Below are 14,487 nucleotides of genomic sequence, written 5' to 3'. Positions count from 1 at the left end.
TTTTCATCCCTTATCAAATTGTTTCATTTTTCACCAGGTGCAGGTTTTAGTTTTTCTCTGTATTCAAGAGGACTGTTTGCAAAATCAAATCAAAGAATAATGATACTGTAACCTATCTTTCTGTTGCATTTTAGTATTTTTTCCTAGGGTTCACGGTATGAACATAGCGCCAAACCTAGGGGGCTCTATTCCTAGTGGTGCAATGGAGTAGGGGGTATCAGGCTCTCCAAACTATCTTTGGTTTATACAATTTATATGTTAAAGAAAATAAATTCAATTGAGGATGCCTAATGGAACTGTCTGGAGCGTGTTACAGGAGGGTACTTAAATATAGTCTGATAAAAAATTAAAACCAATTTATCAAAATGGCAAAACATTTGGTAATTTGGAACACTCTTAATGTCCATTTAAAATGCAATCGTCAGTAATTTATTCCATTATGGAGATTTCAAGTTATCAGCATTTAGTACAATTTATAGCTCATTCTTAATTTTGCTATTATTTACTTTAGCAAATAGGGGGAGTCTTACTCTGCAAAAAAAAGTGCTGATTCTCATGTTGTAGAGTACCTCAGTGTAACAGATTCAGTGTGGAAAACAAGGTGACAGCTTGCTACCGCCAAGTAGAGTTTTAAACTTATTTTATGTAAGCGTTTAGATAAGTGGTTCTCATACTTTTGTATCTTGAAGAACCAACCAGGGAGCTTATTAAAAATGGAAATTTCTGACTTCCAGCCCTAGGGATTCTGATCACAAGGTTTGGAATGGAGCCAAGTAATCTGCACCGATTTTTAATGATCCCCCCTATACAATTCTATTCCTAGGACACATTTTGAGAGATACTCATTGAGATAGAAGAATCTGTACTTTTTGTACACGATGTTATTTTATACATGGACGACTGATTAATAGGTACAGAAATCCTCAAATTAATGAAGTTGTTGATTATATCTAACTTGCGGGATGTACATGATCTTTCAAATATTCGGTTTGGGAAATTGTTCCATTCTGTATTAACATTCCAAGTTGTGTCACTAAGACCAAATTCATCAAATCAATAATTCATTTAAAGGCTGTGGTATACACTCAAAGCTATAAATATTTAAACGGGTAAGGTGTATTTCCTTCTCTTAGATAACATAATTCATAGGGAAATACAGAGAGTGAAACATATCACCAGAAAAATAAAAATAAATATAACAAACAGCTACTATTAATATACACTGAAAAGAATAGGCTGATTTATTGAAAGTGATATTCTGTTGTATTCCAAAGACTTTCTAAAGAATATGGCTTTAGGGAGTACACACAATACTGAGGCCTTATTCTGGCCATGTATTACGATAATGTTCATTATTATGGAACAAAAACAAACTTCACTGCAAATATTTTTGTTTCTACTTGAAGTATAGTTGCCATGCAATATATTAGTTTCAGGTGTACGACATGATGATTTGACAATTGTATATATTACAAAATGCTCATTGTGGTAAGCGTGGTCACCATCTGCTCACTGTGAATATTTTGGCTTCAGAACTGAATGTATTCTAAATAACATCATCTTAAATGACAATCCCATTATTTCCATCGGGGAACTGGAGTTGGTGTCATTAGAATAGAATGAGTTGCACGTGAAGGAAATAAGTCATGAGTAAGAGTGGAGGACCAAGGAGCCACCTAAAGACTTTTAGTCAAGCTTGAAATATTTTTCCAAACAGAAGAGTTGATCAGAAAGGAAGGCTGGATGCCAATCAGTAGATATTATCTTAGATTTGAAATGATGGTCTAAGTAGAAATTCCAAGAAGACTTCTCCATAGTCCTGTGTATTCCAGGAACAAAAGGGAGAGTCAATCTTATTATAAGCAAAAACAAAATACCACACATGTCCACATGGATATGACAGTGTAAAAAGGTCATTTACATGTGGGCAAATGAACTCTAGGTTCTAGGCAGGGGAAGGCAGAAGACAAAATAAATCCATGCGCCATCAAGTTTTAAAGCTTCATCTCCAGCTCTTGGCAGATTCTGGCAGAGGGGGATAGTTCTGAGTGATGAGTGAGAAGTTGGGGGAAAGATAAAAAAGAAAAAAGAAAACTGAACGAGTTTTCGGCCCAAGGCATTCCTGGTCCTTAAAGAAGATAGTATCTATAACAGGGACCTTACAAGCTGCATTTTTTTCTGATGTGCTACCTGAATTTTAAGAACCTAGAGCAGAACAACAACAACAACAACAACTACAATAAATCGTTAGGACCTAGTGTTACATCCATTATCCAGACAACAGGCCACAGAATCAAACCTATCGGTGCTGTTTATGTCTGCCAATGAACCATTTCAAATATTAAAATGACATCAATACAGGTTTCTGGAGAAGCTCACTGACATTAATAGCACCTGCCAAAAGTGTAATGCAAACTTCTGAATGTATGTCATATTTAGGAAGTTCTACTTTTTCAGTTATTTTTCACAGAGCTGGCGAAAGGAAACGTAAATTACTGTGGTGGTAGGGGAAGGAAACCAAAACTGAACGAAGGCTTATCATGGGCTTCACATTGTGCTACATGCTGTATAGATTATCCCATTTGGTAAGTAAATGATAAATGGTTAAGTGTGCTAAAGATGCAAGAGATAGCAACCCGTGGTTTACGGACATTCTCGGGTTTCATGATGAACACGCCATTTCAATTTACTCTAACAGTCTAACTAATTGTTGAAGTTAAAAGTCACTTTCAAACCAATCAACCCCGAGACGAGTCTACAAATACATTCACACACACACACGCTTGTGCGTTTTGCTCTGTACACCTTTCTGGAGAACTGTATGACTTTAGTTAAAAGCTTTGGAAGACACAAAAATGACTACTTGGACTTCTGGTGTAACTGTCCGTGTGGCAAGGATGTGGGGAGGGTCAGGGCAAATGATATGACCACACACAGTATGGGTTTACCTGGGAAACGTTACAAGCCAAAGATGGACAAGAGGTGGTGTACATCTCCATTCTCTTACCATTCCATAGGAAAGCCTGGGGTGCCTCACAGAGCAGCTAGACTCACAGTAGCTCATGTCCTGCTACACTAATTCTCACAGCGTAAGCAGAGAATGGCCCTTTCAGCCTGGGTTCCCCTGAAAGCACAGCTTCAAGTATTTACGTTTAGATAGCATATTTAGGGTCGGAATCCATGGGGACAGGAACAAGGAACAGGCAGAGAAATATATGGAAGAAGGGAAAGTGACCCAGGATGTTAATCCAGTTGGTCACTGCTATGGCTGATGAGTTGCTCAATACTGTGGAATAGCCTGAGAATCCTTATGACACATATTTCAGGATCATCTGCTCAAAGGGGAAAAAAAGGGAAATATTTACCATTGGCTTCTGCCTCCCAATGTCCAGGAACTGTCCCATGTACCCTGCAATTCTTGTCACTCAGCTTCTCTTTGTGTCGGAGTTGCTCTAGAATAGGTTCAGGGGACACCTATCCCAGGCCTGAGGGGACATATTGTGTGTTGCTTCTGTAGGAAACTCATCAAAGCCCATGGCTTAGAATGACTAGTTATATTGTGGTAAGGTTTTGATATATGCAAATTTTCCCTTAAGGTGGAAGACTAGACATTTTGGACTCAGCCAATAGCAAGTTGATGGCCAGCTGTTCCAGCTCAGGTCCTGGAGACCTAGAAAGCGATGGAAGGTTGTAACATCTGCTCAGTGGGGGGATCCACTCATCCTATGGAAATGTGGGGTTAAAGTGAAGCCTTTTCCTGCTGGAGCGAATGTGGAACCACAATACCATGTATCCATTGTCAAACAATGAAGAAAGGGTGCCCAGGATTGCCTTTGGAATTTCTGGTTGGCACTCCATGATCAGATCCAGAGGTTTCGTATGGAAATTCATTCCAATAATATTTTTTTAAATGATGAGCATTTCTTAAAACATATGTTTAGGCAAAAGCTAGGAATAAAAAAGTGATCTGGTTTCCCTGATAATATTTACATTAAATATAATTCTACATCTCATGTTCATGATTTGTAAAAGAAAGTTTGAATAGAGGAAAGATTCTCTATATCTTGCTTTGCAGATAGGGATACGGATGTGGGCCAAAGGGCTGTTGGAAACCTCCTTTCCTCTTATATATTATGAAGGGTATAGCTGCTTTGAATTTTTTTTTATATCTCAAATGAGATTATATTGATTGTGAGCATTTTCTATTTAAGGAGTTTTGTTTTGTAAAAAGGATTATCTGCCACTGATTAATAACACCTTCAATGATTTCTAGGTTTTCCCTGGACTGTGATTGTGTAACTGATTTACCATAATACTGAGCAATGTTTGGATGGCTTTGTTTAGTTTTGTTTTTTTTATTTTTTTTTTTTTTATTTTTTAAATTTTTTTTTTTCAACGTTTTTTATTTATTTTTGGGACAGAGAGAGACAGAGCATGAACAGGGGAGGGGCAGAGAGAGAGGGAGACACAGAATCGGAAACAGGCTCCAGGCTCCGAGCCATCAGCCCAGAGCCTGACGCGGGGCTCGAACTCACGGACCGCGAGATCGTGACCTGGCTGAAGTCGGATGCTTAACCGACTGCGCCACCCAGGCGCCCCAGTTTTGTTTTTTTTAAATACCCCTATTATCCTTTTCCACTCCTATACTTTCTATCACTTGGCCTAAAGCAATTTTTGGTATATTATTGTGGTGTAAAGTCAGTCCGATTTATCCTTTTTCAACATATCTTTGTTTAAACTGCCTTCTCATGGGGCACCTGGGTGGCTCAGTCGTTTAAGTGTCTGACTCATGGTTTCGGCTCAGGTCATGATCTCACGGGTTTGTGGGTTCGAGCCCCCTCATCAAGCTCTGCATTGGCAGTGTGGAGCCTGCTTGGGATTCTCTCTCTCTCCTCTCTGCCCTCCCTACTCCCGCTGTCTCTGTCTCTGTCAAAATAAATAAATAAACTTTAAAAAAATAAAATAAAATGCCTTCTCTTGCTGCATATTTTGTCCCCCCTTTTCCAATTCGTAGGGCTGACCAGACTCAGTCTAGTCCCTTTAAAACCCTCTTCTGTTAATCAGCAAGTATATAGGGTGATGGGGTCCAAACATTTTATTTAGTAGAGGGTCACTTCTGTTGAATGTCACTTATGGGAGTTACAAAAAGGAGGCATCCATCCTTCTGTTTCTTCTTTCAACAAATTGTTGAATCATAATATGCATAGAATGCTATTATTCTCTGTGCTATGGGATATTATCAAATGTAAAAAAAAAGACCTAGGTCAGGGAAAGTATGCAAACTAATGTTGCTAACCCCATTTCGTCAAGTAATTTTGGTGTGGGAAATAAACAGTGGGAAAGCAAGTGGGGAAAGAAAAATAAGTAGGAAGACTCTGAACAGATGTTCAACACAGCAGGAGAGAGCATTTCAGACCTGGGATCCAACTTGTAAAAAGAAAGCATGTAGTGGCTTGCATTTTGAGAAGAACCCCAGACAGGAAAAGATTATACTTTGCGGCAAAGACACAACAGGGAGACATAAATGAGATCATGACTATGTTCCTTGTGGAACCACAGAGAAGAATTTGGGGTTAGGAAGCCCATTAGCAGACGGCATGCCTAAGAGTAGTACTTAGCCACTGCCCAGGCATTTGTGATGGGCTGTTTCTGTAGGTAGCTTATAAAGCTCTGAATTGCCTTTTTCGTTTAGCATCTTTTATGTAGAAAATTATTTACACTGCTGTCTCATTTTCTGTCACTTCAGAAACCAACTATTTACTAGTTGATAATAATTATATAAACCCATAAAATTAACTAGCAAAATTCATTTTTTTAGGATTTCTTCACTTTTAATTAAATCTAGCATCAGTGTTACAAAACCCACAAGAATAAAATAAAATTCATTTTGCTAGTAAAATGGATTTTTGAATGCTTTCAAGTCCCCTGAGGAATGAAAGTCCAATAAGACTTGAATTCCTATCACCCTGTATGCTAGAAAGGGCTGAACACCACATGGGAAGTTTGAGAGTGTTCTGAACCAGCAAAGGGAAGCAGTGGGAAAAACTCTCATCCTCCACTCTGCAGTAAGAAAACTATCAAACTCCCATTCAGAATGCAGTTCTTTACAGCCATATGGAAATGCAATTCCAGGTCCAAAAGGAATTGAGTTCCCAAAGGGATTTTGCAAGAATCAAATCACATGTGAGCTGGGTCAAAAATCATGAGGTTGCTGTCTAGGTAAAGAATGTGAAAAAATAAGTCTAGATGAAAGCAAATTGAGAGTCAGCAGTTCAGATTCTCAGAGGAGAAAGTCCAGAGAACAGGCCAAGAAATGCTTTCTATGTTGGACCATGAGGATAAAACGATAATTTATCAAACTGCTTACTAGGTGATTTAAAAAAAAAAAAAAAAAAGGAAATGCCCTGGCCCAAGGCATGGAACTTACCAGGCATGTTAACAGGCCAAGTGACATTATGGGTTACCCACTGCTCTGAGTATTTTCTTGATCCACTTCATTTAAGTCAGCACCATCGTTCTCTGCGTTGTATTTTATTCATGGAGCTCATCTCTGTTTGAAGATTTTGAGGATATTTACTTATTGATTTGTGGATTATTTGCTTCCTCGTCTTTGAATGTGAGTTTTGTGCTGGTTACCATCTATCTCCAGCCTGTGAACAGTGCCTGATGTATTGGAGTAGTCCATAACGGTTAAATAAATGAATAAAAAGTGAAATGAAGGTTTTGCAGTGACAGTCTTGTGTCACACAGTGTCACACAAATGAACGGTAATGTAAGATGCTGTTGTTGATTAAAGCTCAGATGCTTTCAGCGGATAGAGAGCTTGGGAACAGAAGTGCTCTGATAACAGCACACTTGTTTATGGGTGTGCACAGTGAATTTCAATTCATTTTGTTAAGATAATAAGGATGAGGTATTAAATATCACTTTGGCATAGGCTTTAAAAAATAATTGCCTTAACACGTTGACACATTAGTACTTTTGGTTGTGATCTTTTTTCTCCCCAAAGAGAATTCATTTACACTTAGGGTTCAGGTTAGGGAAAGTTGTCCCACATCGTTTGACCCAAAAGTGTTTGAACTTCATTTCCAATTTTTCAGAAAGTGGGTTCTTTTCTTCCACAGTACAGTTACCATGGAATTGATTTGGTAATTTTTAAATATACAACATTCCTCTAAAAATTTGGATATTTCTATATTACTCATTTTTAAAATGTGTTCACCACGAAGGAATTATTTGGATCTTAAGAGTGTTTTGTACTCAAGTTCATTAATTTGTTCTATCAATCCCTTATGCCCCTTCAAGGAACTCTCTCTCCCTCTGGCCCGTTCCCCCTTTGAATTAGAACTGATATTTTACATCTAACCTCTTATAGACAAGATATAAATTGCATGAGGGCAAGGACGTTTTCTATTTCATTCCCTACCTAGCCTTCAGTGACATGGTGAATGCATGACAACAATGACAGATTCCAGATAAATGAAGGAGAAGTTGATGGGCTGTTTCAAGCAGCATTTCCCAGGGTATCTATATTTTGGTGGGGCTCAGAGTCTGGCTCTTGACTGCCCGTTTAGAAATTTGCATTTATTAGTTTGTTTTTTAGTGGGACCATAAGCTTTTAAAAATTTAATTTATTATGATTATATATTTTCAAAGTAAACTATTGCTAAAAGGACTTTCTCCCAGCCACTAGCTTATTCACGACAGGGGTCCTCCTTTGGAGACAAGAAATGCCATCTCAGCTCTTCTGGTACTTAAATGTTTATTTCTAAATAGCCTACAATATTGCTTGATTTTGATTATTAACTTTAAACATTATCCAACTCACTCACAGTTTGGTAAATCCATAGTCAGTGTTATTATCATGAAAAATGCAAACACTATTCATTGTTGAGCCAAGCACATGCTGGATTGATAGTGCCTTCCTCTAGAATTTTTCCCGGAAATGAATAGCTTTTTTTTTCTTGTTTCCTTAGTTTACCTTGAAATTATCTACCTTCTAGTAACTATGTAAAATATTGCCTCATTCAAATCCCCATGCAGTCAAATCTGTTAATCTATCAATTTTCTCCATCTTTCTTTCCTGGGGTCTTCTGTCCAGCCTAGAATGGCTCTGTTCAATGTGCAAGTTTCTGCCCTGCTGTCATCTTGAATGCTCTGCCGTCTTTTGAGAATCCCTTTTCCTTCTGTCCATTTTTGATCTCTCCATTCTGGATTGGTTTCTGGATTCTAGGTCTTCCATTGTCTTGGTTTATCCCTGGCTACAGATGGAATACACCATTAGCTTCTGGAAAAACAGAGTACAAAAGATCAATTTTTTTTGAGACACAGCATTTCTTAAAACCTTTATTTCATTTTTAATATTATATATGGTTGGTAGTGTGTTTGGAGGTAGACTACTACATTAGATAATCATACACATTAAAATTTTGAAATTCATCATTCTGCTGTTTTCTAGCATTCTATGTTGCTTATAGAAAGAAAAGAAATTTTTATTCCTGTTTTGTGTATACCCTCCTTTGACTCTGGAGGGTCTCCTCTTTATTCCTCCCTTTTTTCAAGTATAGCTTTTTCAAATATAGGCAGTTGATGGTAGATCTTTTTAAAATCGAGACTTGTATCCATCAGAGGTGGGAACTTCCTGGTTTTCTCTACGGAACTCCTGTTAGGCAGATGTTGGGCCTCTTTGCTTAATTATTTGCCTTTCATGTTTTCCCTCCTATTGGTTATCTCTTTGTATTTTTGATCTTCCAACTCTTTTGTTGGATTTTTATTCAGGCGGTTATCTTTTTATGCTCTAATATCTATTTCTTGTTCCATGAATGTTCCTTTTTATGCATTTTGGTTTTGTTCCATGGGTTCAATACTTCTCTTATCTCTCCAAGGATATTAATTACAGTGTTTTTTTTGCTCCCTGAATTTGTTTTGATTCTTTTCTCATTTTAATTTTAGAAGCTTTCAGTTCTTTGGTTTTGTTTCTAATTAAGATCAAGGCCCTAAGAATTGCATAGGAAATTCTGTGGGCGTGGGCTGTGTTTCTGTGCTGCTGAAGCTCCTGTATATACCATGACTGACCAGCCAGCTTCTGTGTTGTAAAAACCCCAAATGTCTGTATTCCTGCTGGGATTTTCTGTGAAGCAGTAGAGTACAGCATGTTTTCTCTTATACCTACCTAAGGGGAATTAACATGGCTGCCAGCTTTCTGGCATTTGGTGAAAAGGAAAGGCTCAGGTCCACAGTTGAGTAACCAAACGTTAGCTTAATACCACTTTTCCCCCCAATATGGTACCTTGCTGTCTCCTGTGCCCCGTGCCTGCAATTGTGTTAGAAGTGGGATTCTTATCTGAACTTAGAGTGAGTGGGGAGCAGGGATCTGGGGCTAATTGCTCCCTAAGTGTTTTTTTTTTCAAATACTGTCCTTTATAGCTTCAAATTCCAATTATAGCTTCTTGATAATTCCAATTCCCAAGCCTTTCTGGGGTTGTTAGGGTGCAATGTATTAGTAAATCCATGTGTAAGATTTTATTCCTTCCACTCCTCTAAGATAATTCTCTCTGAACTTTAGTCTTCAAGCATTATAGCTTGGGGTAATAGATACCTGCTGGTGTTTTAAAAAGATATTCAATTTGTTTGCTTTAATCGATTTGTTTTTGTTCTGTCTTCATGGATTTTAAGGGGTTGGATTTTGAGAGGAGAGGGGATGGAAATGTCTTGATTTCCCCAATTGGAAATCACAAATCTGGTAATCAAATTTTGAGGGATGTATTCTATTATAAAATGGTCAAAATGTATTTTTAATGTTTATTTATTATGAGAGAGAGACACACAGAGCATGAGAGGGGGGAGGTGAAGAGGCAGAGAGAAAGAGAGAGAGAGAGAGAGAGAGAGAGAGAGAATCCCAAGCAGGCTGCGGGCTCAGTGCAGAGTCCTACTGAGGGCTCAAACCCATGGATTGTGAGATCAGAACCTGAGCCAAAACCAAGAGTCAGACGTTTAATCAACTGGACCACCCAGAAGCCCCAAAATGTATTTTTAAGCAGAATCACTATAACTTCAGGCGATTGAGCTTCCGACTTCGGCTCAGGTCATTATCTCAAGAGAGTTCGAGCCCTGTGTGGGGCTCTGTGCTGACAGCTCAGAGCCTGGAGCCGGCTTCTTCAGATTGCGTCTCCCTCTGTCTCTGTCCCTCCCCTGCTGGCACTCTGTCTATCTCTCTCTCTCTCTCTCTCTCTCTCTCAAAGTAAATACATATTAAAAAAAATTACACAGAATAAATATTAGTTGGTGCTTGGGAAAATTATCATAAAGTGAATTGGAGTATTTCTATTTGTTGCTGAAAGCAAACGTGTCCCATTAGGAAAGTTAAGAAAAAAACTAAGGTCTAAACATTTCTGGTGGGTATTGAGTCAGTTTAGAGAAAATTAAGTCATCTTTCTGGTTAACATTATCACATTATCTTACACTAACGCCAAGTTCCCCATGTAAGTAAGTGCCTCCTAAGACAAACAGAATGCTTACATGGGGCAGGTAGACAACTCTCACCCCTGGAGAATTCTGGTAGTACACAGAAAGATTTTTTTTTTTATTCTTCATACAGACTACTGGTATCTATTATAACAATAGATTTTACAATTATTTGGGTGAGAAAGTGACCAACATGTATTCAGTGCCTACTGTGTACCATATAGTAGTGTGTCTTATGAGTTATTATTATTATTGCATCATTCTTTGTCACATATTTGTTATAATTCAAATTTACGTATTTTGAGCGAGCTTTCAGGGAAGCACCAGGTTTCTGGATGAAATTAAAGAGATTCCAATTATTTACTTGACTTATATCTGGAAAGTGTCACATGTGGCTGGCTACGTTCATTTTATGATTTCTATAGTTTTTATTTTAATTAATGACTTTTTCTGGATTTGTTCATAATTCTGTGCATAAATCTTTTGTTTGCCCGTATCATACATTAACTGCATGTCCCACACTGTGCAAAATCCCCATCGCTTATTTTTCTACCAAAAAAAAAAAAAAAAGGAATTTTTGTATCTGAAGAGGTCTGCTAAGAAAGAGCTGGTCGGAGTTCAAAACTAAGGACAAGCCCTAACTCAAGTTTGATAAAAAGCCAAAAAAAAACCCCACACATTTAAATTTTTATTTTATTATTATTTTTTTAATCAGATCTTTTATTTATTTATTTTTTTAATGTTTACTTATTTTTGAGAGATAGAGTGTGAGTGGGGGAGGGGCAGAGAGAGAGGGAGACACAGAATCTGAAGAGGCTCCAGGCTCTGAGCTGTCAGCACAGAGCCCAATGCGGGGCTCGAGCCTACAAACTGTGAGATCCTGTCCTGAGCCCAGGTAGGACACTCAACCGACTGAGCCACCCAGGTGCCCCCCAAAACACACATTTTAAAAAACTGTAACATGAAAATACGCACATACACGCTTACAACAAGGATATATGTCTCTAACCACACATTCTCAGACTTCCTGAACAGAGCTGCAGCCAAAAGGATGAGTTCTTCTGAGGCTGGATGCTGCTGTGCCTTTTGCACCTGCTCCTGAGGTGAGCCATACTGGCAAGAAGAGAAGGCAGGACTGATTCCAAAGTGTTAGTCCTTAGCCAATCACCAAAGTCACAAACCCTCAGGGTGAGCTGGAACCACAGACGCACGTTAGATGTTCATCCCTGCGTTAAAAAAAGAGATTTTGTGAAAATAGCGGCTGGTCCTGTGCCCAGAGAGCATGGAGAGCAAGAATGATAAGTTATCCATTTCTAGAAACTTTATAAATATAGGACTTGCTTACCACACACGGCTGACCTTGAATTCCCTTCTTATGAGTATGTTTGTAATTCTGAAAGCAGCCTCAGAAGGCTGGAGACCTACTCACAAGGTGGCTATTAATAAACAGTGCTCTAAAAGTTACAGTCGTCTAAAGTGTGCAGAGAGGCGTTTCGCGTCAATATTGTTATGAAAGGCTGAAGAGATCAGGTGATTAGCATCCACAGCTTTGTCTGAACACTGTGGAGTGTGTGTATGTGTCCCTGTGAGCGCACATAGGTACACATGTGCAACCCACGCGCACATACTTAGAAGGTACTCGCTTCTTTGTGCATTTCGTGGTAAATAACGCTTATTTAAGAACATGGTACTAGTTAAGCCGATACAGCAATGACTTCGTTTCTAAAATCATTCTAATTTTCCTATATTTTCAGCAATGTCAATGATGATAATAAAATAATGTTAGACCGATGTATTTTTGTTTATGATGTTAACAAGGATAAGACTGGTTGTCTCGTGGGGGAAAAGCATTCAGATTGCCTTCTTGGACAGAGTTTATCTCAAAATGCAGGAAATGTAATATAAACTCAGCTTACTTCTTGAAGAAAGCTGGTCAATAACATCTTCATACACAGAGAGTGGTTTTTCAATATTTAAAAAGCAGTTGCCTGGATCTCACATATTTCATAATCAAACAGAGACAGACAACCAAACACTTGGATATAAAGCAAACATTAGCAGTAGGGATAAATTGATGAGTTTTGTTTTTCATGCCTGGATTTATAACGTTGCTTTCCATTTTATTTTTCATTTCTTTTGTCTTCATTTTCCCCCTTCTTTCTCCTGCCACCATCTCCTCTCAGTCATATTATATAATAAATTGTAACATGAAGAGCATCTTCAAGAAATTATATCCTATGGCCTTTCTTAAGGTAATCCAAACTTTTACTTGGCCAAAAAAGAATTGTATGCTAAATTTATGTATGTTCCCAGAGACAGGGAGAAACTATTTTTTCTCTGTCCCCTTCATGAGACATTTAAACAAGTGGGTAACAGGTGCTACATGCCAGGAACACACTGTACTCTGAATATTTTTGTAAGAAGCTGTTCACTCTGGGGAAAGCATTTCATTTCTCAGTCCCAGTGAATGCCACCTGTGCTTGGTCAGTCACTGGCAGGATGGATACCCTCTTGGTGATGAAAAGGGATTTTATTGGACTGTGGCTAGAATTGTTTCTCCAAATACTTGGGGAAAGAGCTGATAAATTACTTTGCACCTACCATTTTGGACAATCACTGCATGTCTTTTGGGACAAGATATTACACACACACTTTGAATGGAAGGAATAAAGCAAGTTTGAGCAAGGTACTAAGCTAGTGTCTTATTCTCATCTGGGAAAAAAAAATCTCTCTGCTTTTATTAATATGAAATATAAAACTTGGTTGTGCCAAGATGATGATACTCGTGTAGGAAAAGAGAATAAAATTTGAGATATAAAGAAGGAAATATTTTTAGTAGGGCCGAGGGGCCAACCTACATGTTTCTTGCATTAACCTCAGAATTAGCAGCTACATCTCATGCACTTGTCCTAATAAAGGCAATTTACACAGCGCTATGGATAAGAAAAGATTCCCAGAGACAATATTTGTAAGCTATAAATTACTAATACATATGTACTTATGATGAATAAATTATTTTGCAATATGATGAGCATGATCCTGCTTTAAAAGGAAAAATAAAATTCAGGTTTCTAAAGGAGGATTAACTCCATCCGCCCCTTAGGATATATAATTTTTCTTAAGTCATTTTCATTGCCTAGAGTTTTATGTATGCTAATGGTTGGAACTAATGTGCTTGTCCATAGACAGCATCATCCTAACTCCCCCAGGCAGAGCTGGACTATGATTTAAGCCAGTGCTTGATGAATTTCCTAAGTATGGCGAAGCGCTTCCTCTGCTCCACCCCCCCTCCCCGGGGGTGGGGGATGTGAAGCGCTCTCCAGCTCCAAAAGTGTAATGCTGGGTTTATCAATTTAGAGATCAAATTCTTTTGCAAGAATAACGCCATTGAGCTCCATCTGTGATTTAGTGCTCTTTATGTTTACATGCTAGCTTCTTAAAAAATGTTTATTTACTTATTTTGAGAGAGAGAGAGTGTGTGTGTGCATGCATGTGCGAGGGAGGGGCAGAGAGAGAGTGGGGGAGAGAGAGAATCCCAACCAGGCTCCGTGGTGTCAGTGCAGAGCCCAACTTGGGGAACCCGAGCCCAAATCAAGTACCGGATGCTTAACCGACTGAGCCACCCAGGCGCCCCTACATGTTAGCTTTTAATCATTCCAGGTGACTACCTCATAGGTTTTGAACTGAAAGTTATTGGGAAAAACTAGATGGTATGGGGGAGTTTGTTTTACTGATAACAGGCTGATACGATACCAGCAGTTGCTGAGATCTAAAATCAGAACACTCCAGGCCTGACCCTGATACCATTTCAGTTTATATTTTAAAATATGTATTTCCAGTAGTCTAGAGGAAATTTCCACTTAAATATGTGACCATATCTACTCCCTGTCTACTTAGACCTGTTTTTCTTGCTTATCTATTCCATTTTGTCAGGAATATTATTATCCTTCTGGTTTCCAGGGCAAGAGGCCAAGAATATGGGTATCATCTTTGCTGCTTTTCTATGTTGCACCTTCCATTTAG

The sequence above is a fragment of the Panthera leo genome, chromosome C2 (assembly GCF_018350215.1).
Source record: "Panthera leo isolate Ple1 chromosome C2, P.leo_Ple1_pat1.1, whole genome shotgun sequence".
Taxonomy (NCBI): domain Eukaryota; kingdom Metazoa; phylum Chordata; class Mammalia; order Carnivora; family Felidae; genus Panthera; species Panthera leo.
The sequence above is the reverse complement of the archived record's forward strand: the minus strand, read 5'-3'. Positions refer to the sequence as shown.